Source organism: Ambystoma mexicanum, chromosome 8, assembly GCF_040938575.1.
Source record: "Ambystoma mexicanum isolate Mex_15411 chromosome 8, UKY_AmexF1_1, whole genome shotgun sequence".
In the NCBI taxonomy this organism is placed as follows: Eukaryota; Metazoa; Chordata; class Amphibia; order Caudata; family Ambystomatidae; genus Ambystoma; species Ambystoma mexicanum.
The window spans coordinates 72292367-72312860 of record NC_090929.1 but is presented as its reverse complement, the minus strand read 5'-3'; the positions used below and the strand labels follow the sequence as shown (position 1 = coordinate 72312860).

At 48.3% G+C, this 20494-nt stretch overlaps 1 protein-coding gene across 1 annotated transcript in view; it reads left to right on the top strand.

The window, feature by feature from the left end:
* SETX (senataxin) overlaps positions 1–20494 on the top strand; it is a 1477926-nt gene that overhangs the window by 636229 nt on the left and 821203 nt on the right. The window lies entirely within an intron of this gene.

The window sequence follows — 20494 nt, the reverse complement described above, 5'->3', positions numbered from 1 at the left end:
CACCTCTCTAAGCTTAGTCGCTTATTAAACATGCACCACAGTTGGGTAGCGCCAAAGTGGGTTACCTGCCACTTTAGATTAGAGTTTAGTTTAGTCTACAGTATACACTGTAAGTGGCCAGCCCTAACATTGTGATGCTTCAGTATAATACAAGAAGGTGTTTAATCAAGCAAGATCTTGGTCAGTGTAGAAATGTTCAAAGGGATACTGCGGTTATGCTCTGGGGAGGCTGTGTGTCCGGGCCCTAGGTAATTGAATGCAGGACACATGACCACCCATAGCCTAGTATGGTAGGCACTTTTAATTCCCAATGTAAGTCAGTTCATATAAGGCCCCCTACAGAGATGTTACAGGGAATTGGGGGGGGGGGGCAATGTGGCTCACCGTAGGCTTTGCTGTAAGAGGTCCACAGCCTGTGTTCTCGAGGATCCAGCGAGCGTTTGGGTCAGGCACAGGCAGCAGCCCCATGACAGGGTGAGGACAGCTGGATTTGATTCATTCCAGCTGCACAGGAGGCACCCCACAGGAGCAGCAGGCGGGAGCTGTTTAACCCAGTACAGAGTTGGTAGGCCCTAGGTAGCAGCACTATCATTTGGTTTCCAGTAGAGTTCTGAACAGTGATAAGCTTGAAGGAGCCGATGCAAAGCTGTAGTCTGGTACGTTTATGGAGAGTTTTCATTTCTGTGTCCATTCCCTTTAACCTTAGAGACCCCCATCTCTTTTACTGGACTCAGGGCGTATTACTCTTCAGTGAGTGGGACTTTTTTTCTCACTCCGTCATGTTTTCCTGACTTAGGATTTTCTGTGTTTCTTACTGTTTTATGGAACCTGGTAAACTCCATAGGCATCTGCTTTTGCATTGTGACACACAGCACCATCTGTGCCGTTCCACTAAGTCGTCCCTTGGACCTCTCTTAATGTTCAACTATATTTTCTTGGGTGAAATACTGTTCCCAAGTTGACCTCTGTCTTACCTTTACTTTATGGGTCAAGCACCCACCACCCTACGTGGAGTGCTGATTGATTACATAGTAACTCCTTTAACCTGTTCCTCATTTAACATTTTGTTATACTAACTCACTTGAATGGCTGCTGCCAGTGGTTTGTTTTTTACTACCTGGTGACATGTATCTGCAGGCTGATGCCTCAGCTGCAGTACAGCACCCAAGGGTGATCATTTTTACAAAATGGCCTGGTCTCCTTTTTTCACCATTTAGTTTCTTCTGGGCTTTTACTCTGTTTGATTCGGGTTTGAGTCCTTTGTGTTTTTATCCTTTGGCAGGCTTCAGCCCTAAGCCCGTCCAGGCTCCACTGTGTTTGGAAAGTCAGGGAGTGTCCCGAAACATCTCCGTCCTTTGTCTCTAGGTTTCCTCTAGGTGTGCCTGAGTGCCTGAATTGGCCGGCTGACTGTCCTGGAGGATAGCCACCCTGCTGTGTGATTGACAGCCTACGGCTGTGACTGAATGGGAACTTGCATAAAAAGCGAGGTTTTTGGGACTAGGAGCAGAGTCGACCATTGTAGGACAACATCCGAAGCAGGAGACGAGAGAAGATGCCAGCAGCACCCTCCTGGACCGCAAAGTGCCCGGTGAAGACCTGAGCTGTGCTGACCCCATTTTCGAATTGGCAGAGAAGACCCCTACGGGACGACTTCCTCCCTTAGGCTGGTGGGACCAACTAGCCTCAAGACAAACTCTATTTGGGCGCAACCCCCAACTTTCTGTGACTTTCCAAGGCTGCAGAAGCCCAGTACCGAGGGTACTTTGACCATCTGTGAGTGCATTGCCTTCCGAAGTGCGAATCCGGCCAACACTTTGTGGGCTTCCAGAAGACCATACAAAAGCAGGAAAACCGCATCCAGAGTCCCCTGACCAGGGTCCAGGACTGAGGGAATCAAGGAACTTTTAACCAGAGCTGTTCGTTCTTCTTTGGCGCTGAGAAAGAGCCGCTGAATCTACGGAAATCCATTGCTGCAGAGTCCCTCTCTGGAGTGCTGCCGTAGGAGCCTGCCAGACGTCCTCCCTTTTGTCAACACGACCAAGGACCCAGGAACGAGTGTCTGCTGCATTGCATCCAGAAGGCATCCAGCTGGAACAACTTCAGCTCAAAGCTACTGTGGGGTTTGGGGTATATTATTCTTTTGACATTTGGGGGTCCTTCCTACCTTTTGGGAGTGCTATTTACCCTACTGAGTTCACCTCAACTCACTTGCACTCGCCTTTCACCTTGTGCTTCTTGAAGGTGACTCCTCTTGAGTTGCCAGGATTTCTTTTTGAACACTATTTACAAATCTTTTTCTCAGAAGAGCATCAGAACTATGAGTTTGCACATTGAGTTTATCTGTCCTGGATCCCTAAAGGCAACCTTCTAAACCTATTGGCTTTGGCAGTGCTTGTTCCCTTGCATGTTTTTAAATTTTGAAAACTTTAATGCTGGGATAATGGACTGCCTGCACCCCTTTGGGAGAATCTAACTGTTTTTATAGAATATCAGTCTGTTCTGATCTAACCCTAACCTTTCCCTCCTTAATAACTCGGTACTGCAAAGGTGATACAAAATAAGAGTTATACTGACCTCAAATGACATCCCCTCTGGGTGCTGGAACATGTGTAACATATGAATGAATTACTCACCTGCTTTATTGTTCACTTTTTAATTGAATCCTAACTTGGGAATTAGTTACTGCTTTTTAAAGAATGCTTTAAATATCTTTGCATATATAAATAAATATTTAAAAAAAGGTATACTGTAACTTTAAGTGTTTACTTGGCTACTTGTACTTACTAATTTAATTGCACAGCTCACATTACCCCTCTTAAGATGAACCTGGCTGCTCAGTCACACTGCCAATTTGTGTAGTACAGGCCTATGTTAAAAGGTGGGTTACCTAATACCAAGCAGATTAGTTTTGTGTAGTCCCACCCCAGTTGGACTGCACTTATACTTACCTAACCGGTGCCAATCGGGTGCAGGCCAAATGCGCACCAGGTGACGACTTTGAACTTGGAACAGCAATGGATCCAGAGAGTGGTTGATGCCTCCAGTTGAGAGGAGGAAGGTGTCCAATGGCGATATTCCTAATCTACTTGAAAGCAGAGATGTGAAATAGTGTTTAGCTTTGCCAATCCTAGTGGCAGCAGCAGTGAAACAGTGGGGCTCTTACTTCAGATGCTCTGCTTTTGTGGCTTGCTAGCTCCTATGGATCCAGGACCTTTCCTTTTATCTAGATTTTGGACAGAGGCTACCCCAGCCCACCTAAGGGGAAGACCTCCAACATTCAAACTGTTAGACACTGTCCTGTCAGGAAATGCCTGCCACCTAACGATGTGCCCGGCAAACTAACATATCAGCACACAAAGCACTGTTTTTTTTCTTCTTTTTACACCATCATTCTTTGTGCCCAAGTAAATTTTAAAAACGCAGTATCCGGGTTTTTGGTTATTTTTCATTTTCTTTACTATTTTAGTTTCTTTAGTTTCGACTATCAGGTGGTGCTAGAATCCCCTATAAGCCGGAAATGTTACATTAGAGTGCAAATAAGAGGGAGATTGGATGACAGTAGGCAAACACAACCTTTTGGGTGTTTGGTTATTTACCCACTCATTGACGGGCCATGGCCATTCTAATCTATATGGTTATTCACACCCACTAACCTCCCAATCCACAACATATCGTCCTAGGATTTTTTTGAGCGAGCTCTATTAAGCAACATCATCAAACGTTGTACTGTATCAGGGAGCAAGTATTTCTAAGCAGTATTCTGAGAGTTAAGTGCTTAATTGCAACTGTGAATGATCTTCTGGTGCAATATGTTGTCAAGAAATGTCTTTTTGCTACTTTCCTCACATACACCACTATAGGGCACCTTTCCTATCGCGTTGTTCTGACTCCTAATCTGACTTTTTGTAGGTAAATAAAGCCTTTTGCTTTCCATTGTCCTTTTTCTCATTCTTATAGGGAAACTGATTAGTCCCTAAAACTATTGTCACGGGTAGACTGTCTCCCTTAGTGAATGTTGTGTATCGTTACAACTTCACACATCACCCCAACAGTGAAGTGCAATTAGGATACTTTGTATACATGTCTTTTTGTTGTTACTTTTTGGTTACAAATGCAATGTGTCCAGGATGGGCTGGCGGCAACAGATATTTTTCTACAATGTTTTTACTTGTATACACTTGCCTTTGCTGTGAATGTCTACTAAGAGTGGCCAGCACTCTAAGGTAGCCGTGCCACAGGATTTTCGTCTGTCTTTTGGCATACTATTCTTTGGCTGTCACCTTGCCCTTCTGAGCTGGAAGTTCCATATATGCGAAGCCCTTTCTCTGGCAAAGCTCCTCCTTTCCAAAGTCGCAGTCTGTGTGTTAGCCCAGTTTTGGGGCCTGATATTGCCTGGTCCCAGTCCACATCCAGGTGTTGAATGTGCGTTACTTGGCAGATTGTGTAGCCAGTGGCTACCATTGGTTGGCTAGCCACTACCAGTTTGAATGGTGCAGGTTCTTACTATTGGTGGAACTGGGCGACGTTCCAGTCAAAGGTTTGGACTTCTGTAGCCATTCCACAGATCATCATTTGATCCAAGACCCCTACCAAGAAGTGCAGTCTGGCAGTTGACCAGCATTGCCTCCAACTAAGTCCCTGTGAAGCCTTGCTCCTCTGTCCTGATCTCAAGAAGGCCTTTCAGTGCTTCAACAGCTTGACTGGTGGGAGCAGCCAGTCTCGACCCCTGCTTAAGGATGTGTGCCTTCTGAGGTATCCCTGGACCAACTGGTGGACTGGCCAGCCCTCTCCTTGGCTCCATGCCATCAAAAGTGCATCCATTGAACTTGGAGATCCTTTGACTTGTACTACAAGACTCTTCTTGCATCAACCAAAGCAATTCTGGGTCTGCTCCTTTGTCCATTGATCGCCTGTCGCCGTCTGATCGTATTAACTCTCACTGCAATCTATCTTCTCTGCCTAGAAGTATCCTGAGGTCGCTTGCTCTGCTGAAATCTTAATTTTGTTCCCAAGAGTTTTCAGCTGAAAGGTGCTTGGAACCGATATTCAAGCACAGTGACCAATGCAAACTAAATCCTGTGTCCGAAAGTTACCTTGGCACCCGGGACCCCCACCTCCTACTGGGCAAAGTGGATTTCGGAAGCTCAGCAGTGGTTGTGATGTAGAATTCTCATTTCTGTGCTAATTCCTTTAAACCTTAGAGACCCCTAGCTCAATTGCTGGAGTGAGACCTTTTTCTCACACTCATGTGTTTTTGACCTGATTTGGATGATCTGTTTCCTCTGTTTTTGGAGTCTGACAAACTTGTTGTATCTAGCTTTGCCTGCACCTGTTGCACAATAGTGGAATGCTGTGCTTGAGAGATGTCGAATGTAGAGCTGAAAATGTTGTCTTACGAGAGGGTTCCAGGGTTGTAAGATGTGATCCCTGAGAGAGGAGGCTGGTGGATGACATCTGTCCCAATTACTTACCTCACTCAATTTACTGGACCTGATGTACTTGGAACTTAGTAAAGAAGTTAACAGTTCATCCACAGATGTCAGTCATTATTGGCCAGTATCCCAATTTAACAAAACTCCATAGGCATCTACTTTTTGTATAGTGACAAACAGCAGCCTTCAGTGCAGTGTCTCAGAGAAATCCTTTAGATTTCTCATAATGTTTAAATACCTTTTCTTGTATGAACTACCATTCCCAAGAATAGTAAAGTGAAATTGACTTTACTTACCTTTTCCCTTTGTAGGTCCAGCAGCCCCATTTTATGGGAGTTTTGGGGGGGTTACCTAGTAGCCCCTTATCCTACCCCAAATGTTACATCTCACTACTTTAAATGGCTGGTGGCAAAAATGGTTTAATGTTCCTACCATTGTGCTTTTCTACCACAGGCTGAATCCTCAGCTGCAGTGTAGCACCCATGGGTGACCATTTTGTCAAAATGGCCTCAGTCTTCTTTTTTCGCCATTTTCTGTTTGTGAGGTCTTGCTTGGGTTTTCTCTGTGCGTCGAGGCCGAGTTGAGCCATTTGTTTGTTTTGCCTTTGGCGGGATTTCAGGACAGCCACCCTGCTGTGTGATCGTCAGCCTAGGCTGTACATGAATGGGAGAAACCTGCTTAAAAGCCAAGGGTTTTGGGACTAGAGGCAGAGTTGGCCGCTGGGAAGAACATGCGCTGAAGAAACTGTGAACAAAGCTTGCTGCATCCTCCTGGACCTTTGAACTGGCCAGTTAAACCCTGCTGTTGTACTGAAACTCCTTTTTCTAATCGACAAAAGAAGCTCCAGAAGGGACGACTACTTCCTTTGGGTTAGTGCGACCAACTAAACTCGAGACAAACTCCACTGGACCATATTTCCCGGTTGGCTGTATTACTTCGCTGCTGCAGGAACGGAGTGCCAGGGGTAGAGAATTCTGTAGTCGATTGAAACATCTGCAATCCGGCCAGAAGCTCCAGGAGCCTGAAGCAGGACTACCAGAGCTAGAGTCCACTCACCAGAGTCCAGGACTCAAGGAAGCCCAATCGGTATCCGAGATCTGCAGTGGTGCTGTTGACCGTGCGCTGAAACCGCAAAGTGCTGCTGATTTGAAAAGAGCCCTTAGCTGCCGGCGACCTCCAAATTGCTGCTGGGGTCCTCCAGACGTCCTCCCTCTTGTCCCCATGACTGAGGCTCAGGAACCCAGGATCTGCATCGCTGCAACAGGATAGAATCCAGCTGGACCACTCTTCTTCAAACCAGAGGTATTGTTTAGACTTGGCGTACTTACCTCAGTTTCTTTAGCTGTGCTCTTCTCAGTTGAGACTTGCGTTGGCTACTTTTGTTGGAGTTTATTTATATAGCGCACCAAACTCTGATGTATCTGGGCGCATTACATAGGTTACACAATTAGTTGCATGACGGACAGAAAGATACAGTACAGAAGAAAAGAATCTTGGCATATAAATACAAATAATTTACTTAATACATAATACTTTTCAGAATACATACAACTAGCTAGTAGAGTGAAGGACATTTAAAGTTCCTCATGAGAAAGCAGCCAAGATTTGACATTTCTCCTAAAGCAATCATAGGATGGTTCAGCTCTTAAAGCTAATGGCAGGGAATTCCATGATTTCACCGCCAAGACAGGTAAAGCTGCTGCCCCCTGCTTTTACTAGTTTAAACCTGGGAACTTTGAGACAGTGTGATTGTGTCGACCTGGTAGATTTGTTAGGCAGGTTTCTGGTGAATTTACAAGTCAGGTATTTGGGAGCTGTGTGAGGGAGACATTTGTGAGTGCTACAGTTTTAAATACAATTATGTTTTCGACTGATAGCCAATGGGCATTGCGTCTAGTTGCTGATATGTGGTGGTTTCTTTGGATATTGAGCGTAGCTCTTAGTGCATTATTTTGGAGTATTTGTAACTTTAAGTTAAGTTTGTTAGTTCCTAGATAGAGGGCATTACAATCTAATTTTGATAGTATAAGCGCTCTTGCCAGAGACATGCAGCTACCTGTTGATAGGAAAGGCCTGCAAGCGTTGATTAGTTTGCAGGTATAAACTGTGGCAGATGCAGTTGCATTGACTTGTCTAGTCAGGGTCAGAGAGGAGTCGAGATATATTCCAAGTGTTTTCACTACCTTGGATACATTTATATTAATGCCATAGATGTTGAATACTTTGAACTGGCTGTCAAGTTTATTTAGTCTGGTTTGAGATCCGATGAGGAGAAACTCCGTCTTATCATTTAGGCAGAGGCCGTTAGTGGCCATCCATTCTTGGATAATAAAGTACATCTTGTTAAGCATTTTTGTGTCAGTGTCATAGTCCCCAGTGATGGGGATGAGGATTTGGGTGTCATCTGCATAGTTAGTGTAGGTCACACCCAAATAGTCAAGTTTGTCAAAAAATTGGCTTTGTAAAGATGTTATAGAATGTTTGGGATACGCATGAACCCTGTGGTACTCCGCCGATGCAGTTGGTGCAAATGCCTTCATGGATCTATTGTCCAAGAAGGATTGTATCCATGCAGTAGCTTTAGGTGAGAAATTGGCTGCTGACGAAAGGTGATTACGCAGGACTTCATGATTGATTAGATCAAATGCAGCCGATAAGTCTAATAAGAGAAGGAGGGCTAGGTTACCTTTATCTTTTATGTCGTCCATCTGAGTTTTTAGATCTTGTAGGGCTGTCTCACTGCCATGTCTTGCTCAAAAGCCTGAAGAATTCATCTTTAAGTGCAGAGGGTCTTTTTCCATCTGGTTTCGGCACTTATTGCAAAGGGTTTTGAGGTTCGGGGTGAACCAGGAATTTAAATGAGCACACAGTTTGGTTTTGAACATTTTTAATGGCGCTACTGTGTCGATGGCCTGGAGTATTGTTTGGTTGTATAATTCTACTAATGAGGAAGGGTCAATATTAGTGTTAGTGTAATTAATTAATCGATTGAAGTAGAGGTAGTAGTTTGACTGATATGTTGATTTCTCGTGGGTGCAGGTGGTGCTAGTATGGTATCATAACATAGGATGTTCTGGGAGTGTCTCTACCAGCACAAACACAGCCCGTTGACCTGATCTTGGGTGGATGGCCCCTGGGAGAGTCTCAACCAAGTCTTAGTATTTTATCATGGTTCAGGAGAATGCTAGCCTGTAAGGTAAAGGAGATGATATGATCAGACAAGGCACAACGTGTGATAGATAGTATGTTAGTGTCACAATTAAGGTTGGTGAGCCAGTCTAAGGTTCTACCTTTACTGTGTGTGGGCATGGTGATGCGATGAGTGAAGCCTCATTCTGTAATGGAATTGGATAGAGCTTTGTGTCAATAAGGCCTAGATTTAGGTCTCCCAGCAGTATGATTTGGGAGCCAGGTTTCATGTTGGTGGTGAGAAGTGATGTAATGTCTTCCTTGAAGGTGGTTATTGGGCTAGGAGGTATTTACATAAGGTGGATTGTAACTGTTTGTGAAGGCTTAAGTGGCATTTTGATTGTCAGAAGTTCACTTGAATGGAAGGGTTGATTTGTCAAGGGCACTTGGGCCAGTCTTGCTTTTGGCAATAAAGGCGACTCTGCCTCCTCTAGAAGATTATCCATCATGTCTAATGATAGTGTAGTTGTCTGGTATGGCTAAAGGTAGCGCTAGGCCAGCAGCAGCATGCAACCAGGTTTGAGTTATAGCTAGGAAGTAGAGGCCATTTTGGGTTATGAGGTCAGAGATATCGAGAGCATGCACTAACAGAGATCATTTAATAGGTGATGGTTGACTATTAGGATGGTTTATAGGTAAGGTAGTGTTAGCTAGTACGGTGGTATCATTATGCTCAGAGTCAATGTCTAGGCTTGTGTGCATTTCTTTTTATAGGTAAGGTCTTGGTGTTGATTTTGAGCATTCAAATGGTAGGCATTGAGTAGATTTGTTTTTTAGTCTAGAATTCCTGAGTTTAGTAGGGCATGGTTGGTTGACTGTAGGCCGAGTAGCGTAGAGTTGGATCCAATAGAGAGGTGCGAGCGGGTAGGTATTGCTAGCTATGGTTCTTTCAGTGTTATTATATTTAAATGGCTGGAGGGGAGGCAAGAATTTGGTTGGAGTTATCGTCTCAGAGGGTGGAAGTGATGTGGGCATTGTTGGTGAGATTACCGGTTTGCTCAATCTGGAGGCAAGGGACGCAGTATCCTGCTGGCTGCTGTGCCATTCGGTATTGGCAATGGCTACCAGATTATGAGGAATCGTATTGCTCAAAGAGGGTGTACAAAGTGCTAGTAAAATATAAACAGGTATGCAGGTGCATAGCTTAGCAGGTATGGTTTAGGCTACTAGTGTAGTCAGGTGATGTCTGTTAAAGCAGTGAACTAGGCTAAATAAATGTGGTCAGTTTATGCTAATGTAGGCAGGACAAGTGTTAAAGGCTACCCTTTCATTCAGCTTGGGCTCGGTCTTGACTGTGGGGTCTCTAGAATAGATACGTGGTAGGAAGGCCTAGTACCATGTCCCTAGAGGGTAATTCACTGATATTCATTGTGCCAAGGCTGGGACAGGATGGTGGCGAGTACTGAAGGAGGTAGTGATGGCAATTTTGTATGGGATATGTGGTAGTCATTTGTTAGAATATTTAGTGGACTTATAGCCAAGCCTGAAACAGTCTCGCATTTACTGTCAGTTAAGTTAATATGGCATGAATTCAAATCTGGCAGGAAACAGTCACACATGTACTAAGTTAGAAGGTATCGCTAGTTCGTGCAGTAGGCTAAATCATACAGTAGAAATGCAGTACCACATTTTGCAAGCGATAGCGATTTGTTAGACTTTGTGAGAAGTACAATCAACAAATAAAGTGGTGTGTAGAGGCGGATATACAGCGAGGTCGTTAGCCTACTTGAAATGCAGTGGCATATACATGGCGTACCTGTGCAGTAGTGAGTGACCTTTTTGTCGCAAGTTCGTCAGCAGTGGCAGTAAGTAAGAGTTATTGATGATCGATTGGATTGTAGTTCCTTTAGGATTCGATCAGCGGTAGTACACGACTGGTAAGGCTGTCATAGTTGCCGTTACCATTGCAGTCTATGCACTACTAGTCTTACACCAAGGCCGCAGGGGGCTGCACAATACGGAAAGTGACTATGCTGAGACGGCGAGTGAACCAAGGTTTTAATGTTTTCAGTCTCAGATGGAGAGGGTAGCGTTTCTAGCTCCTCGGGTCGTGTGGGTCGGACGGGGGCAGACAGGGCCTTTTTCTGCGGGCCTTCGTCCGTGGCCCGGCGTATGCCTGCCGGCGGTGGAGATTGGTTGAAAAAGCCTACAGTTGCTAGGTGACACAAGTAAACCGAGGATCATATCGCTGTTGCACCGGCCATCTTGGAAAGCTGGTGGTGCACGCGAACTGCTGCGTTGCTGGTCACTGATATGTTGAAACATACAAACTTAAGCCCTTCAGGCTCCGGAAGGTGGGTATGGGTGCTGGCTATAAATTCAGCACCACCCGTGAAGAATAGGCGAAATGAGCCGCTGCTTCGGCAGCAGCTCTGGGGCAGCTACGCTGGTGTTGGGGTGGCGGCTGATGCTACTCCTGCAGCACACGTTGAGGGGGAAAGGGCTCCCTGACCTCTCTCGTCAAACAGTGAACTCTGCTTTTCACAAGTGTAACAGCTTTTGACCCTACAAGTGATTTGTACAAAACTCTCTTAACTTTATGCAAGACTTTTATTAACTAAGAAGTGCCTCAGCTCCATAAACTGTGCTCCAATTGACGTTGGTCGTCCCGGCTCCATGCAGACTCTTCTAGTCCATTGACTTTGATATTTCTGTCCCTCATAAGTGGTAACTTGTTTTAGACTGTTGTTGCTGGGAAAGCCTTGTCTAGACTTGTTAGGCAGAATCCTGTGCAGTGCCCTTGGGGACTACTACACACAATTAAGACTACAGGTGGCAATACAAGTTTTACCTTTCTTACAAGCCTGTACTACTATGTCAGAGTGGTAGCAGTGGCGGAGCAGATAAGTACATTTATTTTTAAACCATTCAATATAAACACAACACTTCTATTAAACTTAAACAAAAAACACACATTAAATATACAACTAACCAATTCACTTTGTACAGTAAATCTCAAGGTAAGTACCCTGTGTTTGAATGAACCAGTGTTATGAACAAAACACATTACTGCGAATGCGATCACTTTTTTACAGTTCGGTCTTCTAAATAAACGTGTATCCGTGACATGAAATGCTACCGGGGCAAAAACACACTTAGCACCTGAGATACCCAGAGGGAGTTGGAGGCAAACATCACAGGCAATATTTTGGTTAGGCAGACAGAATCGAGAAACACTCAGACAGGAGTTCAAAAGTCAAAGGGACAGAGCCAGGGTCAAGTGACACCGGGGGCCTGTTGCCGAAGATCAGTCAGACAGTTCACGATTCAATGTAGCCAAAAATACTTCGATATTGTCAATCTTAGGAAGCGAACGTTATAAGGAGGAGGGAAGACAAGGGCAAGCCTTGGAGATGAAGAAAAGGGGTTCACCCTGTTTCCTCAAGCAGAACACAGTACCTTGTTCCAATGGTGCAGCTGGTGCCCTGGCAGTTGTTCCCGTTGGTTTCCCGCAGACCCATGATTCCTGGAGCTTCGTTGTGAAGGACGTCTGAAGGGGGTCCGCACCACACAGGGATGAGGCCGGCAGCATCGACGAGGAATAAAAGGTGTGCTCCTTAAAAACAGGAGAAGCTCTTCAGATGGCTATCCGGAGCACTACAGCAGCGTGCAGCGATTTCGACCAAGGAAGAGGATCCTCTGGCTGTGGAAGATGAGCTTGTTATCCCCACCAAGCTCAAGGGAAGAAGACTCCAGACTGGATCTTCTGTAAGTCGTTGAAGGGAAGATAGCTCAGGACTGCAGCAGGGCTTCACCGGGACAGAGTAGTTGCAGCGGCCGTCGTTCTCGCTGCTTCTCTTAGGTTCCTTGTAGAGTGGCGACTTGCTGATTTCTAGCCCAAGAGACCTGCCTTTTATGCCCAAAACCCCCATTCACACAGCCTGGCTGTCAATCACCCAGCAGGGGGGGTGTCCAGCCCAGACAACTACCTTGGCCAATCATGACAAAGTGCGACTTTGGTTTCCTAGGATACCCTGTGCAGGGGGTGACTACACCCCTCCCTCACATTAAGCCCACCTAGACACCCAGGTGCTTTGAGGAGGGCTTCTGAGCAGAAGCCCGCCAAAAGACAGTGAACAAAGAAGGCAAACCTAGTTTGCCATGCAATGTAAAAAACAAGAAGGACTTTAACAAAAAGAAATGGCAAATAAACCCAACCGGAGCCAAAAGAAAGACAATTTGGTCAAGCAGGTTTATGTTCGAGGCTAATATAATAGCCAAGAACAGTACCACGTTTATCTAATATAATCACGGTAGAAAAGTTAGGGTAGATACCATTGCCACCAGCCTTGTCTAAATGTTAAGAGTGAAACAATGCTCTAGGAGGTACAGATAAAAAGGGATACGAATTAACCCTTTCCAGTACTCCATGGAAGATGGGGTGTACTGGATCTGTGGTAGATTGACTAAGTAAAGTTAATGGATGGTAACTTTACCTTTTTCTGCGGGACGGTGGTCGCCTCAGAAATGGAGTCGGGGGGGGGGGGGGGGGGAGTCTGAACGACAACCCTGTGCTACTGCACAGAAGGTGCTGGGTGACGCACACAAAGAAGGGGGCTACTGAAGTGGTGTACTCCAGAGCCCACAATCACAAAGAAACTGGTAGAAACACATATCAAAACACAGGTAAGAGTGGGGGAAAAGCTCACACTCTTACCAAGTGAAATAAATAAACTCCAGAAGTCCAGCAAAGTTGCTGGGGGACTCACTAGGTGAGGGAAATTAGCCATGAAATGAGAATTCTCCCTAACAAGACTTCATTGGAAGATTTAAGTATACTCGCATGCCCCGAGAACCTGTTTAACCCTTCTATAACCTCAGAATCTGCAAAGTGTAACTAGTGATATATAAATGCCATTACTGGCCTTTTGAATGAAGTCCCCTCGGGTGTAGGAAGTGTGTGTGTGTAAAAAATAAATAAATAAAAAATAAATAAATAAAAATAAGCATATCCAAAGAGTTTCCACTAACTTGTGCTGATTCTGAAAATTATTTTCTCCAGCTTGGGGTCTGGCATGGATTCACATGCTCATGAATATTCCCTTTAGTCAGGCTGGGAATCCTCAGTAAAGAAAAAAATCAGTTTCAGTTTCGTTTCTGAACCGTCTTTCTCCTAATAACCAATCACTGGTCTCTGGGTAATACTGCGCCCAGCCAATGACTGCCCTCTACCTAAGCCCCTCCTCTGGCAGCCATCTTCAGATTTTTACCGCACGTTCAAGTGTTGGGAGTCCTCGTGCTATAGCTCTTGAGCTTTTACTGCGTTTTGCGATTTTTCAAAGTTGAACCTAATTTGTTCGGTCAATCGAGCCTCAAGCTCCACTGTTTCCACTTCCGATCAACGGGTACCCGTTTCGGAATTTTCTACGGCCCTCAAGGGCAAAATTTACGTTGAGTTTCACTTCTTGGAGGATTCCGGAAGATCTTTGAGGCCTAACCCGCGTGGACATGGCCCAGGACAAAGGAAACGCGACGCCGGATCCAAGCTGTTCAGGAGCTGCCCTGGATGCGAATTGCAGAATGTTTTCAAGGAGGATGAACATTCTCGATGCCTCTACTGCCTTCACGAAGACAAAATGCACGTGGAAAAAGACTGTGCGTTTTGCAAGTACATGTCCGAACGGACCATGAAGGATCGTTTTATCTGCCTCCCCAACGGGCTGGAAGGGAAGAGCCCAGCAGCAGGTGAGAAGTAGTCGTCCGAGGGGCCTTCTAAGACCTTTGAGGGCACGCCGGCGATGGGGGCCCAACAGAAGGCAAAGCACCACGAGTCTGCGGGCACCGGGTGCGCCGATCGGTCGGGCTCCTCGGCTGCCAGGCAGGGCGCATTATCACAGACACCATCAACCACGAGCCAACGCTCTGGCTCGGGGGGGGGGGAAGAAAGTCGGAGAACCTGGGTAAGGTTCGGGAGAAGTCCCGGTCGATCACGACGGAGACAACCGAGGGGGAGCGAGGCGGTGACCCCCCCCCCCAAGGTGAAGGCCTCAGGCGCGCCCAAGGTCATGAAGGCCCTGATTAACCTGATTAAGGCCTCAATCGAGGGAGTTGTGGTGGCCCTTGCGAAGCCTGCGGAGGCTACCCCAGTGGAAGCGACCTCAGACCTAGAGTTTCCCTGCCACCGCGGAGGGAATCCACTTTTTAGCTCATCGATAAGACCCCCGTGAAACCCCAGGCGGAAAAAGAGGGGGGGGCGGTGGCCATTACGGACACAGATTCAGCCTCTCAAGAGGAGTTGGCAAGTGTTGCAAAGATCCTGAACAAGTAGTTCAAGGAGGCCCGGTCATACGGGAGGGATCTCAACGAGGCGGACGAAGAAAGCGACGGCGGTGCCGACGAGGAACCAAGAGCCGTGGAGGGAACGGAGCCTGCTCCCCAACCGTCGCTCCTGTTGCAGCGGGTGCCTATGCCACAAGACAGCTTGGGGGCGATCTTGATAGTGATTCAGGTGTTGTGTATGGAGATGAGGACAACGGTTACCCTTACCCCCGATGGACGATCCAGCGGAGCCTGGACCGTCAAAGTCCACCAAGCAAGCGGAGGAGAACTCGCCCCCCCTCCCTTCCATCCCTCATGGCCTTCTCAGCCTTAATCTCCTTCCCCTGGTCCGAGGGATGAGACGGGAACGGAGACGGTGACAATAGGAATTGATGACAACTGCGGTGATGACGGAATGGACCTTCCTTCACCACCCCCTCGGGCCTCCTCGCTCAACGAAATTGGCTCTTTTCACGCCATGATCGCCAGGGCATCCAAGCTTTTCCAGCTCTGCCCCGAAGAGCAGAAGGAGGAAGGGTTCCTCTAGCAACGGCGTGAGGCCAAGAGGAAGACAGTCCTCTTAGTTCCATTACTGAACGACATCTGGGACGAGGGGCTGACGCTCCTGAAGAACCCATCCATGGCCCCTGCTAAGAGAGACGGTACGAGAAGAAGCACTAGGTCCCGGACTTCGCCCTCATGTGCCTTAGGGCTCAGCCGTCCCCTTGTTCGGTTGTCTCCGCGGTGGCCATGAAGAAAGCGGAGGGGCGATGGCTTCGACTTCCCCTTGGACGGCGAGGGAAAGAAACTGGATGCCATTGGACGGCGGGTCATCTCGTCTGCGACGACGATTAAAGCGGCCAACGCCCTTGCGATTGTGGCACGCTATGACAGGAAGCTGTGGTTTAAGATTGCTCCCCTGCTGGCCATCCTCACGGACTACAAGAGGGCTGAGTCCCTGGAGATCCTACAGGAAGGCGAGGTGGCCTCTGACCACGCTATCACTGTGGCCACGGACATTGCTGACACTGGTTTTCGCCAGATGGACAACAGCGTTTGCCTTCGTCGGCGTGGCTGGCTCAAGGCGACCGATTTCCGCCAAGACGTCCAGACCAGGGTTCTGGACATGCCCTTCGACGGGAACAACCTGTTCGGCAAGACAGTGGACGAGTCACTGCAGGCCATCAAGGCAGACACGGAGACGGTTTGGGCCTTGGGCGTTCTTCAACAGCAACGGCTGTCCTTTCAGAACACCGGAGGCAAGCAAGGTGCCTCCAAAGGATTCAGCGGTGGCTCCTTGTCGTACCGCCAGGCGGCCCGCTCCTCGTCGCAGGAAGCCTACAGAGGATGCGTCAAGACAGGAGGATCTCGTTGTTGCCAAGAAGGCAAGACCGTGTCCAAGCTGGACTGAATCGGCTGTAGCGTCTGGCCCCCACCTGAGCGCCCCGGTGGGAAGCCGGCTGGCAAAGTTAGTCAGCGTGTGGGAGTCAATCTCCACCGACCGTTGGGTGCTGGATGCACTGGCCCGTGGACACATTCTGGAATTTCTAAGGAAGTGTCCCTCTATTCCACCTGTGGCCAGGAAGGAAAACCACGTCCCTCAACTTCTACTAGAGGTACGAGCAATGCTAAAAAAGGGAGCCATTCAACTTGTCCCAAAGAGGCTCCGGAGTGTACTCGCAATACTTCCTCGTAAGGAAAAAGACTGGCGGATGGCGGCCCATCCTGGACCTTCGTCGTCTAAACAAGTACATCAAGTCCCAGAAGTTCCGGAGGGTCACGCTCCAGCACGTGCTCGGACAGCTGGAGGAAGGCCACTTCCTATCGTCGCTGGACTTGGAGGATGCCTACTTTCACATCCCCATTCTAATAGGACATCGAAAGTTCCTGCGATTTGTGGTCCAAGGGTGACACTATCAGTTCAAGGCCCTTCCCTTCGGATTGAAGTCCGCGCCCAAGGTGGTCGCCAAGTGCCTAGCACTAGTGGCGGCGCGGCTGCACGCGATCCACGTCTACCCCTACCTGGACGATTGGCTCATCCTCGCAAGACAAGAGAACTCGCCGTTGTGCACACAGCGAAGACCGTCCAACTGCTCACGGATCTAGGATTCTCGATCAATTTTGCGAAATCTCACTTGGTACGATTGTAAGTCGCTCTGTTCCTGGGAGCCAGGCTTGACACAGTTGTGCGATTGGCTTCTCCGTCGTAGGAAAGGACGAAGGCCATGCCGGGCAAGGTGCAACGGCTGTCAACCATGGACGTGGCCAGGGTGAGGTCCATCAAGTGCCTGCTCGGCATGATGTCTTCATGCATCTACCTCGTGCGTCTGTGCAGGCTGCGGATGCGTCCACTGCAAGAGTTTCTCGACGCCCTTTGGATGCAAGCGGCGGGCAGCTTCAAAGACAGGATCTTGCTCAACGAGACCTTCCGCCAAGCGATCCGGTAGTGGGGCTCCCGCGCGCATCTGGCGGCAGGCATGGACTTCCATACCCCGGCACATCAGGAGACGGTGACGACGGACGCCTCCCTGGAGGGTTGGGGAGCGCATGCCGGAGATCTCCACGCAAGAGGCATTTGGCTCCCGGAGGAGAGGTCACTTCACATCAATGTCCTGGAGCTCTGAGCCGTGTTCTGGGCCCTCGGGTCGTTCCTTCTGTCCCTCAAGGGCAAGGTGGTAAGGATCTTCACCGACAACACCACCACGATGTTCTACATCCGGAAGCAGGGAGGCACCAGATCCCCAGCCCTATCCAAGGAAGCCCAGGATCTGTGGCACTGGGCCGTCGCACAAGGGATGTTTCTGGTACCCTTCCATCTGGCAGGAATAAAGAACACCATCGCCGACTCACTCAGCAGGGAGCTGCGTTCATGCCACAAGTGGGAACTGCGGCTGGATCAAGTGGATTTCCTATTCCAACGATGGGGCAATCCACAGATCGACCTATTCACGACGGCGGCGACGAACGCCAAGTGCCAGAGGTTCGCCAGCAGGTTTTCCCCAGCCGGGGAGCATGGGCGACGTCTTCTCATTCCCCTGGGACGGCCTGTTCCTGTATGCGTTCCCACCGTTGCCGTTGCTGCTGCAACTCATTAATCAACTAGACGGTCCCGGTGCAGGATGATCCTCGTCGCACCAGCGTGGCCGAGGCAGATCTGGTTCTCGGACCTTCTGGACATGTCAGCGTCTTCCCCCAGTCAAACTGCCGACGGACACGGACCTTCTCGCCAGAGAAGGAGGCGCCATCCTCCACCACGACCCGCGGTCGCTGAACTTGCAGGCCTTGGTCCTGCAGCACTAGAGTTTGGAGAGTACGATATCCCGGCGGACTGCAAGGAGGTGCTTGCAAAGGCCAGGGCTTCCTCGACTCTAGGGTGCTATGGACACAAATGGAAGAGGTTCTCTGCCTGGTGCCGTGCACAGAAGATTAACCCTCTGCTGATTACGGCTGCTCAGGTGCTGCCGTACCTACTGTCGCTGGCCAAGGTGGGGCTAGCTCATGCCTCCATCAAAATCCACCTAGCGCCGATTTCCCGCTACACCAGAACTCCGGGGCAATCATCACCTGGTGAAGGAGTTCATGAAAGGACTGTTCCGGTCATTCCCGTGGGAGCTCCACGTGGTGCTGAGCAGGCTCATGGGGCCGCCATGCGAGCCTATACATTCGGCACTGTTGAAGTTCCTATCGTGGAAGACAGCGTTTCTTGTGGACATCACCTCCGTATGTACCATGTAACTAAGTTATTGCAAGTAACAGTGCCTCAATGCCCCTGGGCTGCTTGCGCGCTATATAAATTTAAATAAATAAATAAATAAATGACGAGTGGGAGAGATCCAGGCCCTCTCCTGTAAACCTCTATACCTGACATTCCACGAGACCAGGGCAGTGCTGAGGACGCACCCCTCCTTCATGCCCAAGGTGCCGTCGGATTTCCATCTCAACGAGCCTTGGTGTTACCGGTTTTCTTCCCGTCGCCTTTGTCGCCGGCCAAGAGGACTTTGCACTCGCTGGATGTGGCTAGAGCGCTGAAGTTCTACGTGGACCGCACAAAAACACTTCGGAAGACAACAATGCTATTTGTGAACTTTGGACCTGTGAACCAAGGGAAGGCCCTCTCGAAGGCTTCCATTTCCAGATGGCTCTCTGGCTGCATCCTGCACTGTCACCGGTTAGCAAACCGACCGTTGTCTGACCGTCCGAGAGCCCATTCAACCAGAGTGATCGCTGCTACCACAGCGTTCTTGTCTGGTGTGCCTCTGCTGGACATCTGCAGGGCTGCTGCGTGGAGTTTGATGCACACCTTCACAAGATTGGACTGTGTCGACCGGGATTCCAGGGAGGAGTCCAGAGTTTGCCACGCAGTGCTGCTCAACCTGTTCACCTGAAGGTGGGCCTGGTGAGGGGGTAAGAGATGCTTAATGTTGAGTTGTTGAAATGCTTAATGTTGAGCCTTGCCACCTCCCGTGGTTGTGCAGGTGTGTACTGCTATGTATTCTTGTATTCATGAGCATGTGAATCCATGCCAGACCCCATGCTGGAGAAGGAACAAGTTACTTACCTGTAACTGTTGTTCTCCAGCATGGGTCTGGCATGGATTCACATGCAAACCCTCCCTCCTGCGCTCTTCTCTTGGTCCTACTGCCACTTTACATGCTACCAAATCTGAAGATGGCTGCCAGAGGAGGGGCTTAGGTAGAGGGCAGTATGACCCATAGACCAGTGATTGGTTATTAGGAGAAAGACAGTTCAGAAACGAAACTGATTTTTTTTCTTTACCGAGGATTCCCAGCTTGACGACAGAGAATATTCATAAGAGAGCACCAGTTACAGGTAAGTAACTTGTTCCATAAAGTATATTCACTAACAAAAGCATTGTTAAAGGGACATTATGGTTAAGTTGCACTAGCAAAAACCTATGAAATTCTTTGGAAAAACGTTGAGGGGCACTCCTGTAGGGCTGCATAGCTGTAAAACATCCTTTGCAACCCATATGCTATGCTGCAGACCCTTACCCAGCAAAGGGAATTGTATTGTGCATGTACTGCAATGCGCTACTGTACCAAGTGAGGGTACTTTGAAGTGCGTGGGAACGGTCCATACGGGAGTATTACAATGACTGGCGCCTATGTAGGTGAGGGCCACCCAATAATTTAATCTCGCGGCACGTCCCCTATAGTATCCAAGTAGCTGATGCCCCTTCTGTACCGGACCTTTCCTGCCGTTCCTTTTGTGGTGTGTATGAGAACACCATAATAAATGAAAATGAACGGTGAAAGGGAAATAAAGAAAGCACCTTTCATAGATCAACAACGGAATTGCCAATGCACTCATGTAGGGCGGGAGGCGTGGCAGTGTGGTAAACACTGTAGTTGAATGGGTTAGAAAGGGGGTCGCTGTACAGAGGCTTTTTTACTTCCTGCAGAGTATTTTCAAGAGTCACTGCGCAACACTAACTATAAAACAAAATCACTACTTTCAAGAAGGGCACCAAGCCAATTTAGATGGGGTGTGCAAAAATCGGGATGGCTGGCATAGTAAGATGAATTTTGTAGCTGGGGAAAAGTATATGTGCTGTGAAACATCCTAGTCCCATGGGCGAAGTATGCCATTGGCAC